The following is a 13,577-nucleotide window of genomic DNA, read 5'->3' as shown; positions in this document are numbered from 1 at the left end:
CCTGCAATGGGATTTTGTGAAGGGTCAGAGTATCCTTTGCTCTTCCACACAAAATCCTAGCTGGATCATGCCACTGTGCATCAAAAAAAAAAGGAGCAGGGTCAAAAGAGCACCCATCTCACGCTGCCCTCCTGGCTGAGAGAGGAGGCAGCCCTGTGTGTGGAGGGTGCTGGTCAGACAGAGTGAAGGAGGCAGGGATGGATCAGGCAGGCCTGCCAAAGGTGTCAGCCATGTCCAGCTGCCTCCCTTTATGTTAACTCTTGCTGCCTCAGAGGGCAGGGGAAAAACAAACCCCAGAAAGGAGCTGGCAATAACAAGGCTGTCCAAAAGGCCACCTTGGAGGAATGGGGCACTCTCCACCTCAGGCCCCTGCCTGCCACCCATACCCCTTCCCTACTACACTCTGCTCCTCACATTCTCCCCAGACCTGCCAAATGATCCTGTTTTACACATCTTCCTTGTCCATGAGCAGCCTTTCTGATGTCCACAGCCTCTCTGGCCTCAGAAAGGTCTCCTCAAAGTGACTGATGGTGTTGTCACATGCTCAATTTGCTCCCTTGCACCTGGAGCTCCCTTGTACCTTCTATGACTCTGGGACACTTCAGACTGAGCAGTGGCTGAAACTGAATAGCAATATTCCATCCAAGCACCATGTAAATGACACCTGAATTCAGACCTGGAGTGGATGGAGATCATCAGTCTGCAGGGTTTGATGGAGGCAGGGGGCAGATGAGGACCAGCAACTGCACCAGAATAAAGCAAAGATGATCAGGAGGATAAAATGGGGAACACGGGTTTGGATCCGTGTCTTGTCTTCCAGTCAAGACAATGAGGAAAACAACATTCAGAGGAGTGGAACTGGAAAACTGGGACTGGCTGAGTAGTGAAAGCGTGAAAGGGCAAAGCAGGGGCTGGTGTTCAGCAAGGCAGTAGGAAGAGTGATGCATAAATAAAACATGGTACAAGAAGCACAGAAGGCTGGGGAGAAGCAGGGATGCAGAGAAAGGCAAGCATGTGGCATCAGAAGAGAGCAAGAGGTGCAAAGCAGCATGCAAGGAAAAAGTAGAAAGATTAAAGACAAAGCTTTGGGAGCTAAGAGGCATCAAGGGTCTCCTTTTTTAAATTTTCTGTCCAGAAATGCCTATGAAAGTTTCTGACAAAGCATCTCAGATCTCCCAAAAGCCCCCAGGCAACCCACAAAGGGCAGCTGGCAGCTACTGTCTCCCAACTTCTTCATTGCATACCTACCACAGGGAAATTGTTCTGCAGGAAAATTGACATTTTTGTCCTGGCTGTTAGCATGACAACACATCAACAGTATGATCAATCTACATGTTTTCTTTGCTTTTTAGAAACCCAGGTTCACAATTGTGTTTCCATCTGCTGCAGCACATAGCATCATGTAACCCCTGTACAGAGACTCTGCATTAGGAGACATAATCTGCCAAGGACTCTGCTCCACTCTGCTCCGAGTTCACTTTGTTTTAGGAGAAGAGATTTAAAATGAAATATTTGGAGCCAGTGCAACACAAACGTGTTCCTGTCAAATGCAAGCACATGGAAGGAAAATATTTTGATTTCATTCTTCTGGAGGAAAAAAAATCATCACACTTCCAGAGTCACACTTCCAATCCCACTTCCCAGAGTGGCTTCTAGCTAAAAACAAAACTCATCAATGGACAATTTAATTTTCTTGAAATGGTACTTTCCCTCTATAAATTAATAAACTTACTTCATTTTTTTACCTCAAACTTTCTGTTGTTAATCTGTAAAGTACAGTAATGCTACCGCCTCAACATTTTGAGCTGTTATGAAAATAAAGCCATGGGAAGCACGCAGTTGCTACAGTAATTAGCATCATAGGAAAAAGCCAATAAGGAAACAAAGGACTTTGTCTCCAGAACAAGGTTTAAATCACACATGAACTGCGTGTTAACCATAAAATCCACATGAAACAATGAGGAGAAAATAAAAAATACTGAGGCAAAAAGCCTGCAAGAATAAATATAATATGCATTGGCATAATTAAAGGCTCTATGGCTCACACATATATTCCTCCTTTCTGACATTTCCTGAGAGATTTTTAAGTGACTTGGCAACCAGAAGAATGTTTTTATTAGTTAATGGTTTGTGTGTCAAACTCTATTTGATTTGCTTTAAATGAGTAATTTTGTCTCTTGCCTGCATACTTGAGGAAATTATGAAATTTTAAGTTATTTTTCCATTACAGTAGGTACCTCATAAATATATCTAAACTGTACTATGTACATATATTTTAAAAACACTTAGGATAAAACCTTTCCATTTTTGTTTCAACCTTTGTTCACAATCTATTTCTGTTGCTCTGAAAGGCTTTCTTTTTGCCACCTTTTCGTTCCACTCTATCTTCAAAAAGGAAGAAATGCTTCCTAATCCCAAGACATGATGGGTCTTGCTACGTTTGCAAACCGTCTTATGCTTGGGTGCTTAAGAGCATTTGGCTTTGTGCTTTGCATCTAACCAACAGCGCACCCAGGTGAGCTTCTATTGGGCAGGGACTTAATCCCTGTCATGTTTAATCACTACATTAAAAGATTTAAAGACTAATGTTAAAGGCCATTCAGTTTGGGCACCACAGACCTACAGGATGCAGTTGGGAAAAGCCACTTGGTTTATCCTGACAAAACCTGTTATAAATCTTTGAGAACAAAAGCCAGGAGAGCTGAGAAGGGAACTCCTTTTCTGTGACACCCCCTCAGTGTGTCTCAGACATCCACCTAGACACCCTGGGACTTCCTGCAAGTTTCACACATGAGGTGTTACTTGCACCATTTACTTAAATAGCTGTACTAAAAGGTTAGCTTTGGCCCACTTCTGTTCTGCATAACACCAATGAGAAAGTTATTAGGTCAGTACTGAAAAATTCCATCCCTAGTCAGTGCATAATTCTGCAGAGAGGATGATTCATCTGTTACCCAGTACAGAAAATGTGAGGGGGCCATTTTGCACTCCCTCAGGAGTCTGAACCCCAAATGTAAAATCTCCGGCTTGGATCCCACATTGTTGCAATGCAATTGCTAGCAGCAGTAGTCAGGGATGTTTCTTCCTGTCCAGTTGGCTGAGGTATTAGAAGCCCTCTTGGAGGTGTGGATTTTGCTACAATTCCCCAAGTGCTGTTACTCTGTGCTTAACTCAGATCTCAGGCAGCTGCACATTCAGGTTTGTCCCCTGGGGCCACATTATTCCAATGCTGCATAAACTCCACTGGCTTCCAAATCCAGTTCTCTGATCCAAATCCAGTACAAGGCATTTTCAGCCTAGTCATTCATCAGCTTGTGAACCCATGCTTACAGATCAACAGAGGCTGTCCAAAGCCTCTCACATTATTTTCCCAAATGGGTAAAAAATAGTATTGTAATAGCAGTACATACAGTACCTTTATAATTGCTTTATCTGCAGATAAAAATTTAGTTCTTCACAGACAGCCCTACAGCAATCACCACTATTTTCAGCTGCCAGAACCTGGCACAAATGTCCAGGGAACAACTCTCTTTCAATAATCAACTTCTGTCAGCACCCGCAGAGCAAAGACATCCCTCCCTGATGCTTTCCCTGCTGCCCTTTTATCTATGCTGCCTTGACTGAAAACATTTTCACAGCCACAAAGCTAACAATAACATACATCTTTTCAAACACCAAGTCATCCCCAAATGGTGAAAAAAAAAAAAAAAAAGAAATTGTAAAACAGTAGACTAGACAATGATGACCACTGATGTAGAATCTACATGATATAATGGTCTTATCAGTCAAGTCATTCCTTTTAAATACTCATTTAGATTGACAATGTGTCTATATGAACAATTAGCAATTTATTCCAATTATCCCCATTTCACTTTAACAGTATATGGATTCATTCAGACCCTTTGTTTAAAAAAAAAAAAAAAAATAAGCATCAGGATAAAAATAAAAATTTTCTTTCCCATAGATGTATGATATCCCAATACAGCTATGTTCTAATACTCCAAAGCAACCTTTTCAAATGTTAGCCTTTATCATACATTTTCCTTTTTTTTCCTGTATCAGGTTCCCCCCCATCCCCCACCAGATACAAAAATACAAGCAGAAAAGCTAGGGAAAACAAAATACTTTCTAGACCAACTACTACCAGCAAAAGACATTTGAAAATGAGACAAGTCATGATCTCTGTGCACAAGAGAATTATTTGCTCAAGTAGGGCAGGAAAGACCTTGTTTAATGTAAATGTAATATAAAAGACCTTGCAGTTCAAATACTTCATAATTCACATGACTTACATGTAGTCTGTGACATAAACACCATGAAAGGAGGTCTTCTCTTGTGCTAGATTTATATTTATTTATAATTTAAGGGAGTGGAAACTGAAATATGAGCACAAAGGAATTGTTAATGAGTGTCAGTCTGTGAGGTGGCCTCTCCAGTTCTCACTCACCATAAACGTGTGTCTGTGCAAGGAAGATAAGGCACACATGCCCTCTGCGTCTCTGATGACATCTCATGACGTCTTCTGTGGAGCAGCATGACAGGTCTTTTCTTCTTCTAAGGTGTCTTGGTTTAACCCCAGCCAGCAGCCAAACCCTACACAGCTACTCGCTCATTCCCCCACCAGCAGGACTGGGGAGAGAATCAGAAGTGTAAAAGCCAGAAACCTCACAGGCTGAGATAAAGACAGTTTAATAGGGAAAGCAAAAGCCATGCATGGAAACAAAACAAAAGGAGAAACTAGTTCAGTGCTTCCCACAGGCAGGCAGGTGTTCAGCAATCTCCAGGACAGCAGGGGTCCATCATGCACAATGGTGAATTGGGAAGACATGTGCCATCAATCCAAATGTCTTTCTGTTCCTTCTTCTTCCCTCCACTTCACATAGAGGGAAGGATGTTGTATGGTGTGGAATATGCCTTTGGTCAGTTTGGGTCATCTGTCACAACTATGTTTTTCCTAAATTTTCCATGGCCTCCCAGTCTTCACACCAGCCTGGCAGTAGGAAAAGCAGAAAAGACCTTGTGTAAGCTCTGCTCACCAATAACAAAAACATCTTAACATATTATAAAAAACGTATAACAAAAAACATATTAACAACTCTGTGTTTAGCACCAATTGAAAACATAGCCCCATATCAGCCACTGTGAAGAAAATTAACTCTACCCCAGACAAAACCAGTACATAAGGAAAGTTCAACGTGAAGAAGAAAGCCATTGTTCTATATGTATCCCATATTTGATGTATCCCATGTATTGTATTATAATGTTCTGTGAATCAGAACTTCACTTAGTGTTAAACTTCAGAGCTCATATCTAATCCCAAGTGTTTTGACACTAATTTTGATATTATTTTCATCTACTTTTAGTTCACAGATTTGGCATAATTTTTCTGAAAGACAATAAAAAAGGGAAAAAAAGAAAGATTACTTAGGCATGATAGCTAGTTATATCTTAATTAGTAACGAAGCATTATGACATGCTGTATGAAAATACTACTTCCAGCATTACAAGCATTATAGTAGTAGAAATAACACTACAACTTTAATTCCAGTTCATATATTATTGCAAGCACTTACTGTGCTATATAACTCTTAGCTGAGGACCCTACAGACAAGCTTTTGAAAAATCTGCAGCTTTGACAGGGAAATCAAGCCAGTATCCACTCTCAGGGAAAATATTTTCTTGCTTTTGAGTTCAGTAGAAGTATTTTTATGGATAAGAAAAAAAAAAAAAAGTAGTGAGGTGCTTCTTACTACATTTAGGGGCTCATTAATTTTGTTTAAGAGTGAAGAGCATAACATACTTGTAAGCATGGAATTAACCAAAATTGGAAACTGAAGGATATTCCTTCTGGAATGTAACATGCAAGTCTTAGTAACACCAGTTCAGTGTGGGTATATTAATAAAAGATAACCTTCCCATCCTACAGAATGCATCTTGCCACATTTCCATTCATTCTGAGGGACAGATTCTTTAGCAATTTTCAGCTGTTCACTCCAAGCTAGAGAGGGTCATCTGTGCTTTGAAGGAAATTTTTCCATTCCAACACAGGAGTTTGTGACTGAGTTTCAAAGATGCAATTCTAAGTGCTTTGCATCCAACAGCACACTAGTTGAAAATTAACTTTTCATTTTCGCCTCCTTTATGGTCAGTACAGGTAAGAAACCCTAAACAACAGATAAACATCCAGTCTTGTTCATACAGCAAATGAAAGGAACTGCAACCCAGCAGACCATGCTGAGATGTCCACTGTTATAGAACCTATATTTTTTAAGGGTTTTACCCCACCTTGCCTTGTGAGTGCTCATCCAGCTTTATTATGACTTTTAGTCTGCAATAACATCAATTTTGATAAATTTAGAAACATGAGATTATATTAATTGTCAATATCCTCTCTGCAATGGTGAGGGATACTTCTTAAATCAGATGTTGCTTGTGAAGAATCATAGAAGCATTCCTCCATTGCTTCCTTCTGCAAAAGTGGTGTCAGTTCAGCCTTTCAGGGCACAGAATCACATCTGCTCTGTGACTTTTAAAAATATTGCAAGGCTGTCACGGAACTTTTAGGCTTACAAAGGAAAACATGACAAGAAGTCACAATTAACATTCATTGTATCTCTTTGAATCTGATTCCCTTGTGCATAAAGAGCTCTATATTTCTTCTTCAATGTCTCCAAACAAAGTGAAGTAGCTGGTTTTATTTTTAAGTATCTGCAATAAATGACTACTGAAGGTTAGGAAAGAACTAGTACTAAAAAGCTTATCAGATCTTTAGTAACACAATAATTTACTCACAAGCTTGGTCTTTTCCATGTAAGTAAAATAAAGTCAGCATTTCATAGTTTACACAGATTAAAAACCAGCCTAGAAAATCAGCACCAAAAACTATATCATATCTTAGCAGACTTTCTGAGAGACCAGAGAAAGAGGATCCTGTTTTAAAGATATTTCTTTTTAGTTCAAATGAGTCCTGCATCCACACAGCTCCAGTCATCATATTTGAAAGAGAAAAGCAGTGGGAGCAGGGATTTCTGAAGCACCTTGGTAAAACTCCAAGGTCTATGTCCATCCCAAGGGTGAAACATTTCAGTGCTTATTCAGGGAAAAACTCACGCATATTTCAAACTGACTTTCATCTGTCACATAGGATTTTACCTTCTCAGTGAAAATAGTTGTATTTCTTTAGCATGCTAGAGAGAAGGTTTTATTTTCTAATCTTACAGAATTCAAAATTAAGAAAGCAAAACTGAAAGCAAAAGAATAAATGCAAACAAGACCCCTTACCATATATCTATGTTTGGGCAGTTGTTAGATCAATATGAATGGGATAAATGTTCAATGCTCTGCCAGGTCAAACACTTATTGAATGCTTTTGCTCTGTACAAAATAGCCTGGGTGATCTCTTCTGCAATATGGGTATTACCAGTCTAGACTAAGTTCCAGTTCTGGGGTTAGGAGGTGTGACAGGGTCACATGCCAAGTTCACATGGGTCAGATTCAGCCTCCAACACACTCTAGTGTGCTGGAGGAATAAAACTTTATCTGTATGGTGTCTCTCAATCCTATGCTTCTGTGGAGAGCTCAGCACTGGGGATACTGGTTGTCTCAGGACACGCTACTTTTAACCTTGGGGTTCAAACATAGTTCATGCCCTCTTTGATAATAAATTAACATTTTCATCCTCTTCTCCCCAGCTACACTCTTCAATGATCAATGCCTCCTAGATCCTTGTTCTTCTTCCTCCTCTTCTGATGTTCCTTGGAAGTAAGACAGGGAGCAAGACACAAAATACAGGAATTAAACTTCCACCTCATACTAAACCCAGGCAATTCACTGTGACAAGGCACATGAAGCAGCTTCAGCTCTCCATCTTCTTCCCCATCCCTCTTGTTTTCCTGAAAGGGGCAGCCACCCAAGCATCTGATGTTTATACACTGATGAAGAAATGCTGTGAGCTGTATATTCTACCTTTAGAGTAAGGTCATACTGCAGGGTAGGTCGTTATAGCCACAGGAGGTTGAACTTGGTGTGAGGCTATAGCTACTGTGATCTGCAGTGGCAACATCTAGAGTAAAATGAGTACTGCTGCTGAAGAAAGGAGGGGAGAGGCTTGTCTTTTAACATCCTCTTGCACCTAAGACAAGATATGTTGGAGCTGTGGCTGATGCTATTTCTTCTCAAGCTAAAGAAGGTTTCATCTTCATGCAGACACCCCTTGTGAATGCCCTTTTCAAATTAAAGCCTCCCGAGACAACAGTAATAGTAAAGCAGCTTATAAAATACTGGGTGGAAAAAGCTGAATATTGATGCTAATTACCTGAGCCTTCAGCTTTTCAATTATGTCATGATGACCTTTTAAAAATCATTTATTGACTGGAAAAAATATGGAGAGCTGGTTGAACCTGATTTCACCAAGGTGCCACTGCAGTGCTAATAACCAAACCATACTCTGTATTCAAGGAATGAGCTGTTTAAAGGGGAAAGTAATAATGACATTAAAATTCCAAAGAAGAAAAAAAAGTCATAAATTGAATTTGTCTGTGTAGGATAACCCAAGGATAAAGTGAGTTTCTGGCATGACACAAGTTCTCTTGGAAAAATAGAGTGCTTTGTCTCAAAAGCAACATTACAACTAGGCACTACATGGTCCCTTTTTTAGAGAAACACATGTTTGCACTGGGATTGCTTGTCAGATTTTTCTTTCTTTTTTTTTTTTTTTAGCCATGGCATGTTTATAAATGCAGTTGCCTGCATCCTTCCAAGCATTATTATTAAGCACATCACATTAATTGCACAAAGCCATTTTGCCCTGCTCAGCAAATCAGACTTCTATATATATATCTTGAGAAAAAAAATGCAGGCATGTGGTCAGAAAAACAGCTGTCAGTCAGGCTCCTCTTCTACAACCAAAACAATGCCTAGCCCAAACCTGCACAGCTATGTAATGTAAGGCAGCTTCAGCTGTGTTGAGTGCTGCAAAATATATCAAGGTGTCCCCACAAAATCTCTGAGTAAACAAAAGCATTGCTCCTAAGCACAGCTACTACTGCTCAAGACTTCTTTCTGAAAACAGGTATGTCAGGAACCAGGGCCAGACTGTGAATGCAGAAAACTATGTAATACAGCACAGCAACAAAGGCATAAAAACCCCACCAAAAACTGCAGAATGGCCAGAAAAGGAGCATTTCCAGTTCATATGCACAGGTGACCAATGGAAATTCAAAACCTGCAGCAAACCACAAACCTCTCACCCCCTGAAAAAGAATTGAAATGCCTGTGTTCTGTTCTGTCTACAAGAAGACTAGAGGACCTAAGTGCAAGGCTTGCAGAAAAATGGCACTTGGAGAAAAAGAGGTGCATGTGAGCTACTTCTCCTTTCACCCTATTTCCTTCCAGAGGCCACTGGGCTGGGCAAAGCATTCAGGGAAACAAGACTCTCCCTGACAAGCTTATTTCAGCAAATGAATTATGAAACCTCAGCTTACAGGGAGGAACTGAAACAACCTCACTTGATTGAGATAAGTCTTCAGAAACAGGAGCCACTTCAAGATGACATGAACCTTCACATCACAGCTTAACCAAATCATGTATTTGTGTGGAGAAGAGGGAGAACAAGCGTGCTTTTCAGGACTCAGAAGTATACATAGCCCTTCAGAAACGCCTGCATAAAAGGGATTTCTTGAATCTTCCAGTTGCCCAGACTAAGCCCTAACTCAAAACTTCAGTATTTCATTCCATCACTGATGACTTTTTCCTGTCCCATATCTTTTTATCTGCAAAGGGATGCTGAAGCATTTGGCTTGACTCGCAAAGTCTCTGTTCGCTTCAGTGCATCCCTGTCTCCTAAGGGGTTACACTTACAGAGCTTCACTATCTAATTTTCACTCACATAACTATTTGAAATGAATGCCAAAAAAAGTATTATCAAACCATTTATATTGGGGTTCTCAAATTAAATGAGAAACAGAACACACACAGCACTCTGTGTGTGTTTACAAAGACAGGAAACTGCTACAAAGTTCTGAAGTGAGATATCAACATTACTAAAATTAATATGCAGCAGACTTGGTTCACAATGGCATTTCTCCAGCATCATAAGTAAATTGTGGATGAGGCTTGGGATTCTATTTTTAAAGCCTTTTTCCTCCTGCTGGGAACCACTGCCTATTCCATACAACTTCTCTATAAGACATCATTCTTCACCTGTTCACTGCCAATGTGATTTGTCCCACATCTCAAAAGAGAAGGTGAGTCTTTCCACACCTGCATCCTTTTCAGAAAAGTCTCCTTCCCCTACCTCTGCATCTAGCCAGTGCAATAAATAACCACCAGCATCCACAGCAGCTCTGTGTTTCCATCCTGCACATTTCCTCCATCCGTTATCATCTGCCCCTTCCTCATAATTGCATTGGTTTCTTCAGAAGAAAACATGTGACACATCTAAACTATATTACCTCAAAGCAGAGATGGGTTATGAACTGCTCATTTCTAACATGGGACAAGATCTCAGGATTGGAATCCATGGAAAATATGCAACTGATGGTCTCCAATGGCCAAAAAATCCAAACAAGTGTCAGCTACTCTTTGGAAACACTGAGGGTTTAAAAACACCATCATTATATAAATCAGTTGTGTCCTATCTTGGATACTGGTCTTTTCTGCTATAAGGATACAAGAAGATGATCCAATGTCTGGATAAAAGTTATGGAGACAGCTCCCATGCAAGATCGACTGCCATAAATTCCAGGAAGGTCTTTAGGGCTATCACCTCAGTATGCAGGGATAAAATTGTGAAGGCCAGAGTTAAACTGGAGTTGAAACAGGTGAGGGATATGAAGGACATATTAAGAGCACCAGTAGGTACATCAGCAGCAAAAAGAGGACTAAGGAAATTGTGGTACTGCACCTAAATGGAACAAAGCACCAGCAGCATGGTATACAGAAAAGAGTACATCAGTGCCATCACTGCTGGCATGGTGTAATCTTGGAGCTCCCAGATCCTTATGGAGAGTAGCAAAGCTTAAGGTAGAAAGATGCCGTTCTTGGATGAGGAGCATGAAGTTAGAGACTACTTAGGTAAACTGGACATATGTAAGCTCATGGGATCAGATGGCAAGTGATGACACAGACCTGGCCAATGTCACTGTGAGGCCACCTTCTACTATCTCTCAATAATCACAGTGTCTGTGAGAGGTCCCCAGGGGCTGCAGGCAAGGAGATCTGAGGTACGGAAATCAAGGAGGATACAGCTGAGCAGCTTCACCTGACAGTCTGGAAGATTATTTCCAGACACAGTAAGATCAAGAACTTCCAGTCTGGGAACAGCCAGCATGGATATACCAAAAGCATATAATGCCTGACCAGCCTGATCTGAGAAGAGAAGGTTCTGTAGGTAAGAAGAGAGCAGAAGTTTACTTGGACTCAGCTTGTGACATGCTGCCCCACAGCATCCTTACAGCTAAGCAGGAGATAAGGAGTGGATACGTGGGCTCTGCAACAGAGCAAGGGAAAAGTAGCAAGACAGTGCATTTTCCAGATGCAGTTTTTTCAGTATTACCACTTCTGAAGTAACAGGAAAGATCATGGCACAATAAATTTTGGTGAAATTTTAATACATGAAAGTTGGCAGGTTTTGCTACTATGTGGGAGAGAGCCTCCAGATGCAGAAAGCTGTGTTCATGCCAGTGATTATTTTTAGATGATTACCAATGTCCATCTGAACACAGCAATGTACCCTGCTTTCAGACCACACTGAAGAATAAGAATACTTCATTCTGTCTTAATATTTCAATGATACATCTGCCTACCTTGTCCTCTGCAAGCCCCAGGACTCTCTGCACTGGTTTGTAATAATGCCATTTGAGTGCACTGGTCTTACCAGCTATTACCCTGCAACAAACACAATACGTCTTGCAAAATTGTGCCCAAGAAGACATGTCCTCTTAAACACCTATTTCCTAGCCCAGAATCTGACTTTAGTATCATATTTTTGAGAATTTGTGTTTATGGTTTTAACAGCTTATTCTAACATTTGAGAACTACTCATATTTCTAGTCTATGCTTTTCAAAACAAAAGAAAACAAAAAAGCATAATCTCTACCAGGATAGAAGCATATCTATTTAATTACTTTCATTAAGGGATAATGTAGAAAAGAGTCTATTTTCCTTTTATTTTCTACTTAGTCCTTCCCCCTTTCTATGCTTGTAGCTCCATATATTTAAAGCTTTAAAAAGTCAATGCCCAAAAAAGTAAAATTTTGCATGCATTGTCCAGTTTTAAAATTATTTTATCAAACTGCTTTTAACATTCACCTTCCAAAACACAACTTTTACTCGTGCTTTTAACATCACACAAAAAGTGTACTTGCAACGCATAGGTCTGGGTGTATGTAGGGGAAGGAACAGAATGACCCAAGAGGACATGGAAAAATTATGCCTGGGGCAGAGGGGAGAGGTGTCAGGCAGGGCTGCACAGGACCAGGGGGTGTGTTGCCCACCCTTCAGGCTGCATCCCCGGGTCCCAGTCCCTGACCCTTCCAGCCCCACCAGCCAGCTCTGCCCTCTGTGCCCCGCAGGGTGCTAGGTTTGAGTAACACCAGGCATTTGATGACCTAAATTTACACCGCGGTGGCTCTCTGCCCAGCGCGGCAGGCTGGGACAGCAAGGCTGTCCCTATGCTTTGCCACCTATGGGTCACCCAGCTCTCGGTCTCCCCGTCCTCCCCTCCTTTGCCTGGGAGGGGCCAACACGGCAGGGCTGGCCAGGCCTGGCACTGCCTGTTCTCTCCTGCTTTGCCTGAGTCACGGCTCCAGCATGGGCTCCCCTCCAGAGGTCACCCACCGGCCGCTCCCCTTCCACTGCTCCCTTCTGCCAACCGGCCAGGGCTCGCTGCCCAGATTAAACCCGATAAACCCTGGGCGGGCTGCCATGGGGCCTGCTGGACAGGCTGGACTCCGGTGGGACTCGGTGGGGACCTGCCGAGGGACTCAGAGCTGGTGGCGGCCACTGTCCTTGCCCACGGCAGCGATGATCCCTCGCTGTGCCACCAGTCCCTTGACTGCCCGCCGGCCTCTAGGGCTGCGTGTGCGGCTGGGCACCCGTGTGTGTCTGTGTGCCTGTGCGTGGGTCAGTGCGTGTGCGGTTTATATTTCTATATTTCCGGGTGTACGCGTTTATATTTCTAGATGTTTGTGTACACGTACACGTACGCGCGTCTGTGTATATGTGTGTGTACGTACATGTGTACGGACAGCCGCGCCCGACACGCACTGCCCTGTTCCCTCACGCCGCCCCACCCGCGGCTCACCCCGCGCACCCTGCGCGAGCGCACGCGCAGCCCCCAACCCCGCCCCGCCCCGCCCCGCCCCGCCCCGCGCGCCCGCCCGGCCGGCGCCCCCACCCCGCGGCCCCGCGCTGCCCACTTCCAACATGGCGGCCCCCGCCTCGCGCGCGCGGGCGCGCAAGCGCCGCCGCGGCCCCGCTCTTCCGCCGGGCGCCGCCGCGAGTGCACACGGCCGGAAGGCGCGGCCCGGCAGCTCTCTATGGTTGCCCGCGGTGGGTAGCGCGCCGCCGCCGCCGCC

General features: G+C 42.7%; 1 long non-coding RNA gene across 1 annotated transcript; it reads right to left on the bottom strand.

Annotated features, from left to right (window-relative positions):
* Positions 1–4,328: 4,328 nt before the first annotated feature.
* On the bottom strand, positions 4,329–13,299 carry LOC128803481 (uncharacterized). Its single transcript, XR_008435731.1, has 3 exons — positions 13,236–13,299; positions 8,315–8,464; positions 4,329–4,990 (listed from the first exon to the last, which is right to left on the bottom strand). It is a non-coding gene; the product is annotated as an uncharacterized LOC128803481 (long non-coding RNA).
* Positions 13,300–13,577: the final 278 nt, after the last annotated feature.

The sequence above is a fragment of the Vidua macroura genome, chromosome 2, assembly GCF_024509145.1.
Source record: "Vidua macroura isolate BioBank_ID:100142 chromosome 2, ASM2450914v1, whole genome shotgun sequence".
In the NCBI taxonomy this organism is placed as follows: Eukaryota; Metazoa; Chordata; class Aves; order Passeriformes; family Viduidae; genus Vidua; species Vidua macroura.
This window is presented reverse-complemented; position numbering and strand designations above follow the sequence as displayed.